The sequence below is a fragment of the Lynx rufus genome, unplaced genomic scaffold (assembly GCF_022079265.1).
Source record: "Lynx rufus isolate CCGP_SWC_20201006 ecotype Redwood Valley unplaced genomic scaffold, mLynRuf1.p SCAF_14, whole genome shotgun sequence".
NCBI classification, from domain to species: domain Eukaryota; kingdom Metazoa; phylum Chordata; class Mammalia; order Carnivora; family Felidae; genus Lynx; species Lynx rufus.
In genome coordinates, this window is record NW_025814828.1 from 16,129,911 (window position 1) to 16,143,616 (window position 13,706).

At 37.6% G+C, this 13,706-nt stretch overlaps 1 protein-coding gene across 4 annotated transcripts in view; it reads right to left on the reverse strand.

The window, feature by feature from the left end:
• Window positions 1-13,706, reverse strand: part of RPS6KA3 (ribosomal protein S6 kinase A3) — a 126,772-nt gene that overhangs the window by 66,693 nt on the left and 46,373 nt on the right. The window contains exon 1 of one of the 4 annotated variants that reach the window (XM_047075990.1): window positions 4,349-4,399. The exons of the other annotated variants lie outside the window; for them this stretch is intronic. The gene's annotated coding sequence lies outside the window, so the exon portion shown is untranslated. Of the gene's footprint in view, window positions 1-4,348; window positions 4,400-13,706 lie in introns of those variants that run through there. 4 annotated transcript variants of the gene reach the window in all.

A 13,706-nucleotide genomic window follows, 5' to 3' on the forward strand; every position in this document is an offset into this window, starting at 1 on the left:
GAACAGTGGAAGGTCTTGGGATTAAGAAGATTTTTAATTTTTTTAATGTTTATTTATTTTTGAGAGAGACAGAGACAGAATGCAAGTGGGTTAGGGGCAGAGAGAGAGGGAGACACAGAATCTGAAGTGGGCTCCAGGCTCTGAGCTGTCAGCACAGAGCCTGACAAGGGGCCCGAACTCACGAGCTGTGAGATCATGACTTGAGCCGAAGTCAGATGCTCAGCCGAGCCACCCAGGTGCCCCGGGGTTAAGAAGATTTTTAAAGACAGTGGATGCTTCAGTGTATCTGAGCGAAAGTATCAGAAAGGAGAGAAAGGTTGAAAATACATCCAAGTATACACAGAATTTCAGTTACTTATTCACTCTGGGATTAGCAGATTAAGTATACCTTATTTAATCAAGACATGTACTATATGTTACAGCCAAAAACTACAGTAAGACAAAACTCAGACTGTCAAAGACTGTTTTTACTTCTTTTTTTTTGGCCTATGATGTTATTTTTCTGAGTGCCTAAGTATTATTAGTAGAATCTAAATGTGCTGTACACAAATAATTCATTATTTTTATTATTCTTGTTTTACATAAATGTTTGAACTCAATTAACACTGAGACAGAATGTTGGCTATATATGGAATTCAAAGATTTCTGAAAAAGAATATTAGGTATCCTAATGTGGCAGGTTTTGAAAATGAATAGTAAAAGGAAGAAAAGCTCCTATAATAGGTCAAAAAATACATCCAGGCCCAGCATTTTACTCTGTAAGACACAAGTTTGTAGGCTGTGCTACAGTGAGGCAGCTTAATCATGTTGGACTCTCTCAGAACTTTGGCAACAATAAAACAATCTCCTAATATGGTTTAGTCCTTTATTTTGTAATTTCACATGCACTACCCCCTGTACTTCTCACAAACATCTTGTGTAGTAGGTATTAGGGTAGGATCAAGCATTACCTGACTCTGAGACTCTGCCCCATTCCTGGGCACCCCTTCTCTGCAAATGACACTGGTGTACAAGGGCTCAAGAACGATAGCTATTTGTAGCTATATTAGCAAAGGCAGGAAGCAAATTACTAAATTCTTTTAAGAAAACTTTCAGGGGCGCCTGGGTGGCGCAGTCGGTTAAGCGTCCGACTTCAGCCAGGTCACGATCTCGCGGTCCGTGATTCGAGCCCCGCGTCGGGCTCTGGGCTGATGGCTCAGAGCCTGGAGCCTGTTTCCGATTCTGTGTCTCCCTCTCTCTCTGCCCCTCCCCTGTTCATGCTCTGTCTCTCTCTGTCCCAAAAATAAATAAACGTTGAAAAAAAAAATTTTAAGAAAACTTTCAAAGAACAGTGCATACATGGAATTAAGTAAGATTTGGATTAAAATCCAGCAAATATTTATTAAGCACTTACCATGTACCAACTCTGGGTTAGGTACTTTTTCACATTTTTATCTTATGCTTCATGACAAATCTCTAACTACATATCAATGTTAGAGTTGATAATAACAGGGTGGAGTATACCTCAGAGCAAGCAAAAACATCTCCGAATTCTCTACAGACTCCCCCATTCCCCACTAGAAATTTGACAGACCTTTTAAAGGTCAAATGGTTTGAATATAGTCTGAAGTTTAAAGAGATTAAGTAAAGAACATAAGCCAGTAACTGGTAGACTTATGGCTCAATTCCAGGTTCTGACTTCTAGTGACTTCTAAAACAAGGCTTTTAGCATTATTCCACACTGAGAATGTCATAGGCTTCTGGTGGTTCCCCATCCAAGATCAATGGCAGGAACATACAGACTTATTCCCTTGATCTTTGTAACTGGTCTGTATCTCTTGGGTCATTTAGCTAAAGTGATTAGAGAAATGTCTCAGAACCTTTGGTAGCATATCCTTACCAACAAAAAATAATTTTTTTAAATTAAATTAGCATATACCCAATATTTGTACACCTATCGGCTTATAAATTATATATACTTTTGTATTGCTAAATTATATACCTTATGCATGGATTGAAACTATAAACAAGTTCTCCTTTTCTGTAACCCAAAGTGCTGTCACATCACATTTTAAAGACTAGTGGATTACAGACTTAAGAGGCCAAGTTCATGGGTTGGATTCCAGTAATGTGCCAGTTAGCCTCCTATGGAAAAAATCATCCGTTCAAGAGCCCAATGGGAATCTAACAGCCATTTTTGCCCTTAAATCATGAGGCTGTGAAGAACTATACTCTACAAGGTTCTATATGTCTTACCAGTTTTCTTTCTTGGGTAAGTGGGATTTAATTTTAGGTTGCAATATTGTTTCATCTTTTATTTCATAACAAATACTATAGTTGTGTGTCACAATGATGCAACACAGGGAAGGCATCACTTAGTTAAAATGTTTTGCATTTTGTAGCAGGCATATAGAATCAAGCCTTACTTTCATAGTGAGAGCTACAATCAGGTCATGGATATCAAAATAAACAGCAGTAACTATTTTCTTTTATTTAAGAAAGATTTCATCTTTGATGACTACCCTTCCTTTCCTCTCTTGTCAAACAAGTTACCAAAAACCATGGAATCTCCCTTTGATCCTTTCATTCAACATACACTAAAATATCTACCATGTATCAAACATGGTAATGGAAATATCCTTTCTTTTCTTTTTCTTTCCTTTTTTTTCTTTCTTCCCTCTCCCTCTCCCTCCCTCTCTTTCTTTCTTTCTTTCTTTCGTTCGTTTGTTCGTTCGTTCTTCCATTTCCAACAGCACCACTCAGGTACAATCCTTCATTACCTTTCCTGTGGAAAATTGAAACTAGCTTGGTTACTCAGAATGCTCCTTTGTGCCACTGCCAGTCCAATTTATCCTCCTGACAAATTCGTTTTCTAAAAGGAGACAGCTTCAGTCATATGACCAGATGGCTCAAACACTCTTCTGAGTTTTCCCAAATTAAATGCACTGCTTCACCTTGGAATTTGAGGCCCTCTACAATACGGCTGCAACTTAGTTTTCTGGTATTTTCTCCCAACATTGCCTTACATGTAACCTTTCATCAACCTGGGTTATTTCCTGTTCCTTAAACGTGTTTTTAAAATTAAAGTAATATGTGCACACAAATGACAAATCAAATAGTGACAGAATACCTTATGATGAAAAGCAAGTCTCCTTTCACCCTCATACCTAGGCCTTTAAACAAAAGTTAGTTCTTTCTGCACTTACTTTCATAATTCCTTGGTTGATTAACTTTAAGACAATGCCTGCTGATTTTAAAAAAATTTAATGTTTACTTATTTTTGAGACAGAGAGAGACAGAGCGCGAGTGGGAGAGGGACAGAGAAAGAGGGAAACACAGAATCTGAAACAGGCTCCAGGCTCCAAGCTGTCAATACAGAGCCTGACATGGGGCTCAAACCACGAACCTGAGCCAAAGTCAGACACTTAACCGACTGAGCCACCCAGGTGCCCCAAGACAATGCCTGCTGATTTAAAAATTAGATGATTCACTTATATCCTTTTATCATCTTTCTCTCCACTGTTTGATAATTATATTACTTCTACATAAACTTTTCTTTTTTTAATGTTTATTTATTTATTTTGAGAGAGAGTGCCTGAGCAGGGGAGGGGCAGAGAGAGAGGGAGAGAAAGAATCCCATGCAGTCTCCAAGCTGTCAGTGCAGACCCGACACAGGGGCTCCATCTCACAAACCCTGAGATCATGACCTGAGCCAAAATCAAGAGTTGGACTGAGCCACCCAGGTGCCCCAAACTTATGTTTTCTCTTAGTTTTGGATAGAATCCTAACTCCTCACTTTGTAAAAGGAGGCTAATTAGTGCCTGTACATTTTTTTCTCTCAAGCTTCCCCAATCTGCTGCTGATCGTATTTTTACATTTTTATTAATATTAAGAAAATTAACATTCTCTGCTATAACCACAGCCAAGTCCTTCACGTTGTCTCCACAGCCTGATTTTAAAAGCAGAAGGCTTATAAGCCAGCATCCACATATATTTTCATGACAATATATTGTTTAAATGTAGGCTAGAAAGTACATTTAAATTTCCTTTTATATGGGCCTGTAACAGTGACTTCCAAAACAATCTGAGGGGACTTAAAAAACCACCATTTCATCAATTGCTTAAATTCATGATACATTTTACTTTGAGTTCTATTGGGACCATGAATTTTTTGCATTTTTTTTTCCCTGTTTGTAACAGCAGCAGCCCCCACCCCCACCCCATCATTCTGGGGGGAGGGAAAGGTTAATCTGACCATTAGTCTTAATTTCTCCTTAACCCTTTACCATACTTCCCATTCTTCTGAGAGCACTCTCTTACTCTCCCATCAGAAATGGTTGTTCTCTAGGCCTTGCTGCGCAGCTATTACCTCCGGATATCTCTTCAGTGCTTTTCTGGTCGAATCCACTATTCTCAGTTTCCCATGTCTTTCTCTTTCTTAGATTACTCCCTTGTAACTTCCTAAGAAAGGTGATGTAGAAAAAAAACTTTCTGAAGCTTGCACATCTGAAGATATCTTTATTTTGTCTTCACATTTGTATAATTTGGCTTTGTACCAAATTCTAGAATAAAAACAATCTGGCCTCAGAACATTGACAACAATGATCCAATGCCCTCTAACAGCCAGGACTGCTACTGAAATGGGTGATGTTAGCCGGATACACATTTTTGGGAAGGTGAACTGGTTTTCTTTCCAGAAGCTTTTTTTTTTTATTTCTTTTTTACATTTATTTATTTTTGAAAGACAGAGACAGACAGAGCACAAGCAGGGGAGGGGCAGAGAGAGAAGGAGACACAGAATCCAAAGCAGGTTCCAGGCTCTTAGCTGTCAGCACAGAGCCCGATGTGGGGCTCAAACTCACGAACAGCAAGATCATGACCTGAGCCAAAGTCAGACGCTTAACTGAGTGAGCCACCCAGGCGCCCCTCTTTCCAGAAGCTTTAAGAATTTTCGCTGTCCTTGTACTTCTGAAATTCCTCATTAGTGAGATAAATATGGGTCTTCTTTCCTTCCGAATGTTAGATGGTTAGTGAGACTTTATAATCTAAAGACCTGAATTTTTTGCCTCTGGGGGAAATCTAACATTTCTTTGATAATTTCCTTCCATCCATTTTTCAGGGTTTGTCTTTTTTCAACTCCTCTATTTAGTTGGGTATTGTATGTCTGGGATTGAATCCTGTATGCCACTTATCTTTTCTCTCCTATTTTCTGAGACACTTCCTTGATTTTATTTTCCCACCCTCATACTGAATTTCTTATTCTGGCAAATCTTATTTTATTTTGTTTTTAAAGAGAGAGGGAGCATGAGTGGGGGACAGGGAGAGAGGGAGAGAGAGAGAGAGAGAGAGAGAGAGAGAGAGAGAGAGAGAGAGAACCTTAAGTAGGGTCTGCACTCAGTGCAGAGCACCACATGGGGCTTGATCCCACAACCCTGGGTTCATGACGAGCCCAAACCAAGAGTCTGAGGCTCAACCAACTGAGCCACTCGGATGCCCCCAGCAAGTCTTGTTTTAAAATAAATTTGCAAGTGCTCCTTTTCTCAATGTTTCTTAAAAAAAAAATAGCAACTTTGGGCGACTACGTGGCTCAGTCCGTTAAGCATCCGACTTCAGCTCAGGTCATGATCTCGCGGTTTGTGAGTTGGAGCCCTGCGCGCATTCTGTGCTGCCAGCTCAGAGCCTGGAGCCTGCTTCCGATTCTGTTTCCCTCTCTCTCTGCCCCTCCCCCACTCGCTCTCTCTCTCAAAAATAAATAAAAAGTTAAAAAATTTTAAAAAAATAGCAACTTCCTCCACTCCCTACCCTCTTCCCCCAAAATGGATGTAATCATTCCAAACCTCTTTGAGGATATAAACTAGAATTTCAAAAGTCTTTTCTAAATTGGTGCTAGGGAAGTACAAAAAAGTGTTCTTGGGTGTGGAGACAAAAGATCAAGGCCTATGGCCCAAGTTCTGAAAATCTGTCACTGTTTTATCTTCAACACATGTTTTTGTTCCATGTTTAAATTTTTACTAGTTACATTAGCACGCTATTTTCTATCTACTTTTATGTATATGTAGTCATAGTAGTATAAGAGGTAAAACATCCTTGGTTGGTATCTCAATGTCTAGCCTGTGCTTAATGTCACCCGTGTTACCAAGTTATGGGACCATGAGTATTTTAGAAATGAATTTGAGGTTCACCTAGGACGTAATATTAATAATGTTTGGGCAATCTTGGACAACAGGTAAAAAAGCAAACATGTGCTCTTCTAGCTCATACCTAGAATCCAATGAGATGGATGCAGAGAGGAATATCAAATTTGTGAAGTCAGGACTGACATTTGCATGTGAAAAACATATCTTGTCAATAAATCACCTGTTACTGAAATAAATCTGTCACATGAAAACATAGAACTACAGTTTGACAGTTTATAAAATTGTGTTTTTGCCTGTAAGTACACAGAAAGCAACTATAATTTTATGAAATAAGAATGTTGCCAATGAAGTAGAGCACATATTTAACTTATATCCATTATTACTCTGTGAGGTTCACATATTTATACATTTTCTAGTACAAGTGTATTTTCTGCCCATTCATCATCACAAAAAAACTTACTTTGTGTATTTTCAAAAGTTATAGTAAATTCTGTATTTTTATTTTTACAAAGTCTATGTTTATTTTGTAAGTAAAGTTCTAGTTGTAGGCAAAACTGTGAGGCTGGCAGCTGTTCTATACCACAATCCTGTATCATTTGTCTATACTATCACTTTCGGATATTTGCCACCCCCAACCTAGGTGTTCAATACCTTCAAGCTATGTATGGGAACTCGTTTGTCCATTTAAACATTTCTTTCCTGAGTACCTAATACATGCCAAGCACTCTTCTAGGTCTCCAAGATATACAATAAATGAAACAGACCAAAATCTCTGGTGTTTTGGGGAGAAACCAAACAATAATAATAGGTATATTCATGTTAGAACATGATAAATATCATAGACAAAAGATATTAAGTTGGGTAAGAGGGATCAGAAGTGCAGAGATGAAAAGGACAGCTTCCAATTTTAAATAAAATCATCCGTGTAGGTTTTATTGAAAAGGTGCTATGTTAGTAAAGACCAAAAGGATGTGATGGAGTCAACCATTTGGGGAAAGAGCATTTCAGGCAACAGACAAGCCAGTGCAGAGGTCAGTGTGGGAGCACACATGGGAACCAGTGTTTGCATAAGAGAATGCAAAAGAGAAGAAGAAAATAGGTCGAAGAGGGAACTAAAATTCAGGAGGCTCTGTTGCTTCTGCTTCTTTCTGATTGGTTCAAATGGAAATGTTTCTGATCTATGACAGACTCTCTTAGAAGGCAACTCAGATCATGAGCCAGGTAGTGTGCTAGGTGTTACAGATACTAAGATGAAGAATAGTGGGGCGCCTGGGTGGCTCATTCGGTTAGGCATCTGACTTTGGCTCAGGTCACCTCGCAGTTCGTGAGTTTGAGCCCCGTGTCAGGCTCTGTGTTGACAGCTCAGAGCCTGGAGCCTGCTTCCGATTGTGTGTCTTCCTCTCTCTCTCTGCCCCTCCCCCACTCATGCTCTGTCTCCCTCTGTCTCAGAAATAAACATTAAAAAAAGTTTTAATATCATCACTGATGACCGAAACTATGATACATCAAGAAATTAACAAATTCACTGTTCTATTTATACTGTGATTAATACCCACATCCAATAGTGAAATAAACAGAAACAGTTTCTCAGGTGTGACAGACTTTGGTTAACAAAAATTCACTCTTTGTGTAGCAAAGAAAGACAGTAATTTGATCAAGAAAATGTGCCTATAGGGGTGCCTGGGTGGCTCAGTCAGTTGAGCGGCTGACTTCGGCTCAGGTCATAATCTCACAGTTCGTGGGTTCCAGCCCTGGGTCAGGCTCTGTGCTGACAGCTCAGAGCCTGGAGTCTGCTTCCGATTCTGTGTCTCCCTCTCTCTCTGCCCCTCCCCCACTCTCACTTTGTCTCACTCTCTCAAAAATAAATAAAATGTAATAAAAAAAATTTAACAAGAATAGTATCTTCCCTCTAGGAATTGACCTAGGGATTCCAAGATTTATTATTGGATAAATACTTGTTGAGATATGACCCCTGATAGAAAAAGCAAGGCCAGTTCAGCTAAAAAATATATAATTTTAGGAATTCTGCAAAGAATGTCATTTTAGACATCACAGAAAAATGGCAGAAGAAAATTTATGGACAGGTAGATCTTATGGTGTTTCTCCAATCACACAGAAAGCCACCCTGTTTGTTTCCCAGGACTACCAAGAGGTCCATAGGTTCCTTACTAAATGACCCTTAAAGTTCACCCTTTAATGGGGAAAAAAATTAACTTAGCGTTTCCTTTTTAAGTTGAGAGGGAAAAGATACAAGTTTGTTCTTAAAATGTAAAAGGATTAAAGAAAAGGAACAGAAAGTGATGTTATTTGAGTTATAGAAAACCTAATATTGTAACATACTGCCATTAAGTAAACAAACTGGGTGATATTAATTGATTTTAAAGAATGATTCAACATTTGGCATTATGCCCTGACTTGTATACATAATTTCCTTTTTCCTGCCCTCCCGTGAGTCAGGAAGTGTGTTCTTAAGGCATTTGTATTTTCTAAATTGTTTTGAATGTCAGAAAATATGGTTGAAACTTGAAGTAAACTATTTAAATGTTTCTTGGTAAAAACTAATGAATAAATCTTTTCTAACCATGAATAGTAACCAGTTTTTGGCCTAACATAAAGAAGACCTTACAAATGAAAAATGTATACTTCATTTGCCTCTTAAATGTAACTCAAAATCAAAGTATTAATCTCTATATAGATACAAGGTTCTATAATGTACTGTATTTTTTAATTTAAAAAATGTATGTTAATTTTTAGATGATCAAGATACATAAAAACTATTTGGCTGTGACATAATTAGGCTGGTTATTGAAGCCATGGTGAAAGCCATATTTTAATATATTCCAGATTACAATTTGACCAAATCCAATTCACCTTTTTTCTAATGGATTATAAATATGCTCAGCATTTTTCAGTTAACCACAGTTTCTAAGAGAGTATTCCAAGCCAGCTTCTTACATTTGTTTGAGAAAACAGCATTGCTGTTTTCCAGACTAACTCTCCTAATCACTGCCGCAGAGAGCACAATTTTCTCCTAATCGGGAATCCCAATCAACAAATTTAATTCTCTTTAAAGAGCAGCAGGATAGCACAATTCTCATGGCAAAATATCAAGTTAATTTGGCAGAATTTTAGATGACATAAAATGCAAATTATCATTTGTTAAGCACATTTCAACAAAGTAATGCTTTGAAAACTCTGCCTACTCTAAGTCAGATAAAATTACTCAAAGTCACTTAAATATAGTTGATAAAAAACTTCAAAATTTTAAAAGAACCAATTTCAACAAAAGTCTGAATTTAAGGTCTTGATTCTTTAAAATAAGACATTCTCCTACCCATTAAAATATTGCTTACATTATAGTAATCTCCTATTAGTAAGTTCACAATTTTTTTCATGTCTAGTTTAATACTGAAAGTTACCATCATCATAAAAAATTATACCATATAAAATTACCATCACTAGCAAAGTAAATATTACTCTACCAGTAAAAGCTAATGCAAAAATAAGTTTACAAAATATACAGAGTTGAAATGTATAATACACATGACTGGCTTACTTTTGGCAAACAGCCTACAAAAACTGGTTTTGAATTTTGAAGAGCTTCTTAAAAGAACATATAAAATGAAATTATTGTTTAATTAGTATAACTATACTTAGCTCCAACTAAAACATTTTAGTCTTTAAAGAAGTTGAACAAAGCTTACCTGTATAGAGCGAACACGAAAAGACAAAAATTTAAACATGGCTACGAAACCATGATGGTGATACAAGAATTTCTGACCGTAAAACTTAGGTTAGAAAGGGAAGGCCAAGCCCCTGCAAAGTTTTCTCCTACCAGCTGTTCCGGCAATTAGAAAATTTCCTGTCAGGCGGGTCCTGAAATGCTAGAAAAAGAGGCCTGACAATTTTCCTGTGGTAAAAGAAAGGAGAAACGTAATGGCGAGGGCACTAATGTAGCTGATAGGTAGGGAGGCCAGAACAGGAAACCAAAACAGATTTGCTGATAGCAAAATCCTGTTGAAATGTTCTTAACTCCTGGTTCCCAGCAATCTAGACAATTTTCACAATCAGTGAGATGAACATTATTTCATTTCAAAATCCTGAGAAATTCTAGTATTTCTTAACTACATGACTCTTCAAAAGCAAATGAAACTAGTCAGCACTATTAAAGTCATAAAAGTCATTGATGCACATGTGAAATTTTATCCTTTGTAATGTTTACACACACACTCCAAAGGGTAGTCTCAAGACTATTTTAAGGTTATATATAGACAAGTCATGGGTGTTCTCTGTCAGTGAGGAATTGTTTCATAACTATGGGAAGAAAATGACCACTTGTTGATTGCAAGCAACTTTTTGATTGTGATATAAGGACAAATTTTTTCAGTTTTAAATGAAAGTAAATTACATTTAAATTCACATTGGTTATAGACATCAATTATCAGCCAGGTTAAAGCCTTTTAGGTCCATGGCTAAAAATCCTAGTTGATAAAATCTAAATTAAAAAAAAAAAGTCTAATCCCTGGGTTATTAGTGAGCAAAAAGAACACTTACTGAATGAGCCAAACTGGAAAAGGAGAGGTCAAGTTACCAGACAATCCTTTACTCCATTTCATCCTCTAATAGTCTCCAGAAGTTTTTCTAAGGTATTTTTATTTTGGAAAATATTTTGTAAGTATGCCAAGAGTCAGAATATGATCACTGACATAGTGGCATTTAAACAAAACTCAAGGGCAGAAACATCGAGAGCTGTGGGAAAATGCTCTACCTGATGTACATTAACCGATGTGGAACCAACAAAAACATCACGACCTAGATGAACTGAATAAAATAGCTGCATTTTCAAAACCCAAAGAGTCTCTAGAAAACCCCAAAAATGATCAGCTAGTTTTCTGGATGAAGGAACCATGGTCAAGGCAGGCACATACTTGATGATATATCTATAATGGGAGCTCAGTTCAGTACTCCTTTACTGAGCAAACATTAGAGTGTCCATTGGGTGCTTACAGGTGCCATATGGCTCTTCCTGTCAGATCACAATTTTGCAGCTATGTTCTATAAATGTTGCTGCTAAATTTAATTTTTATGGCAATATTTTACAAATGACATAATCGAAGTTAAAGAATAAAAAAATTGCTCAATTTAAAAAATTATTCTATATAATACATTAGAATCAACTGGGAGGGGTGCCTGGGTGGCTCAGTCGGTTGAGTATCCGACTCCTGATTTCAGCTCAGGTCATGATCCCAGGGTTGTGGGATCAAGCCCCGTGTTGGGCTCCATGCTGAGCATGGAGCCTACTTGGGATTCTCTGTCTCCCTCTGCCTCTCTCTCTTGCTCGCATGTGCTCTCTAAACCACCTCCCCCCCAAAAAAAACAAACCAAAAAACAAAAAAACAAAACCAGAAAAATCTTTAGAATCAACTGGGACCCAGATAAACGTCCAAGATAAAATTCTGAATTCTGCTAGGAGATTGTGCTGTCCTCTTGATTAAAAATGCATGCCTGAATTTTTCACCAATCTTAAGGAAAGCACTTAAGATTGATTTTCCATCAGAACATGAACCTGCCCATCTCCAGAAGGAATTATTTAAGTCTCATTACAATGCTACAAAAGGGCAGCAAGGTTAGGACAACCACCTAACATAAAACTGCAGTCTAAACATGAGGTGTCTCTTAAGACTGCCAAGAAGGGGCGCCTGGGTGGCGCAGTCGGCTAAGCGTCGGACTTCAGCCAGGTCACGATCTTGCGGTCCGTGAGTTCGAGCCCCGCGTCAGGCTCTGGGCTGATGATGGCTTGGAGCCTGGAGCCTGTTTCCGATTCTGTGTCTCCCTCTCTCTCTGCCCCTCCCCCGTTCATGCTCTGTCTCTCTCTGTCCCAAAAATAAATAAACGTTGAAAAAAAAAATTAAAAAAAAAAAAAAAAAAAAAAAAGACTGCCAAGGAGCAGCAAACAAACAGCATGGTTAATGCACAACTGATTAAGACGTACAAAACAAAATAGGAGTGTCTCTATACAGCAGTCATCAACTTTATTCAAGTAATACTTAAGGAACAACCAAATAACCTTTTTGGAATTTAAAGGATTAGTGTGAATTGGCTTTAATGACTACTGATGCTCAGGTTAACAGTCACATTTTGCTGTGTGCTGTGCTTTTTAATATCAGCACTAAGAAAATGACGCAGTATTTCAAATACCGAAACCTAAAATAAGTTTTCCTGAGTTGAAATAATACCTTAATTAAAACAGTGTGGTACTGCTATGTAAAAGATAAACAGGGCGAGAAAAAGAGTAAAAGAATAAACTTGACACTTTACATCTGAGGGAGGGAGATATTAGGACAGTTGGTTATTTGGGAAATGGAGAAGCCATAGAGGAAAATATTGATACAGATTTGATTATAATATTCAAAAACTTATCTACATCACAAGGTACCACAAATAAAGTTACAAGACTAGTTCAGGTGATTAGAATCCCTTATAATTATATTACGACTCATCACAGAGCAACTGCTTTATATGGGTGTTAGCTATTTCCTAACCAAAAATGAAAGCTCTTAGGCCCTTTGGTACACTGCTTAGGGCACTGATTACTGTTTAAGTCCATGCCACTGCCCCTGCCAGATTGTTCTTCAGAACAGGCACCATACTTACTTTTGTATCTCCATAGCAAAGAGCATATAGTAGGAATTCAAATAAAGCCTGCCTGAGTAAGAAGCATATGCTGAAATCTGAAATGGACACTACTTGTGTGGTTGTGTGCATGAAACTAGATATTATTGTTTATGTTTATCCTGCCTCTTTTAACTTTACTTAAATTTGTTATTAAAATTTCGGCTAGTTTTTCTTTATTCTTTTATCTTACTGGTTTTAATGTTTTCCTTATTATTTAAAAAAGTAAATTTTATTATAAAAAGTATGCATGTCCATTACAGAAAACTTAAATAATGAACAAGAAGGAGAAAAACAAAAGAAAAAAACCACAATTTTATTTGGTGCTTTTCTTTCCAGTTTTTTTTCTGTATACACACACGCATACACTTGAATCCTACTATATGCATGTATCCCTTTTTTCTATAAAGGGCTGGACGGTAAATGCTTTTTAACTTTGTAGGCCATATGTTCTCTGTCAACTCTGCTACAGTATACTCTGTATACTGAGGCTTAGCATACAGCCAGAATACTCTTTTAAAATTTATTTATTTATTTATTTATTTAGTTAGTTAGTTAGTTAGTTATTGAGGGGGGTGGGTAGGGCAGAGAGATAGAGAATCCCAAGTAGGCTCCACACTGTCAGTGCAAAGCCTGATGTGGGGCTTGAACTCACGAACTGCGAGATCATGACCTGGGCTGAAATCAAGTGCCACCACTTAACTGACTGAGCCACTCAGGCGTCCCACAGCCAGAATAATCTTAAAACAGAAATCAGACTGGGTCATGCCCCTGCCTCAAATTCTTCAATGGCTTCCCATCACAGAACAAGACTCCAATTTCTCAGTCTATGGACTGTAAAGCAAGCACTAATAAACACTACTTCATCCTGACTTGGGAATATACTCCCTAAATCATTCAGATATGATGTCAATATTT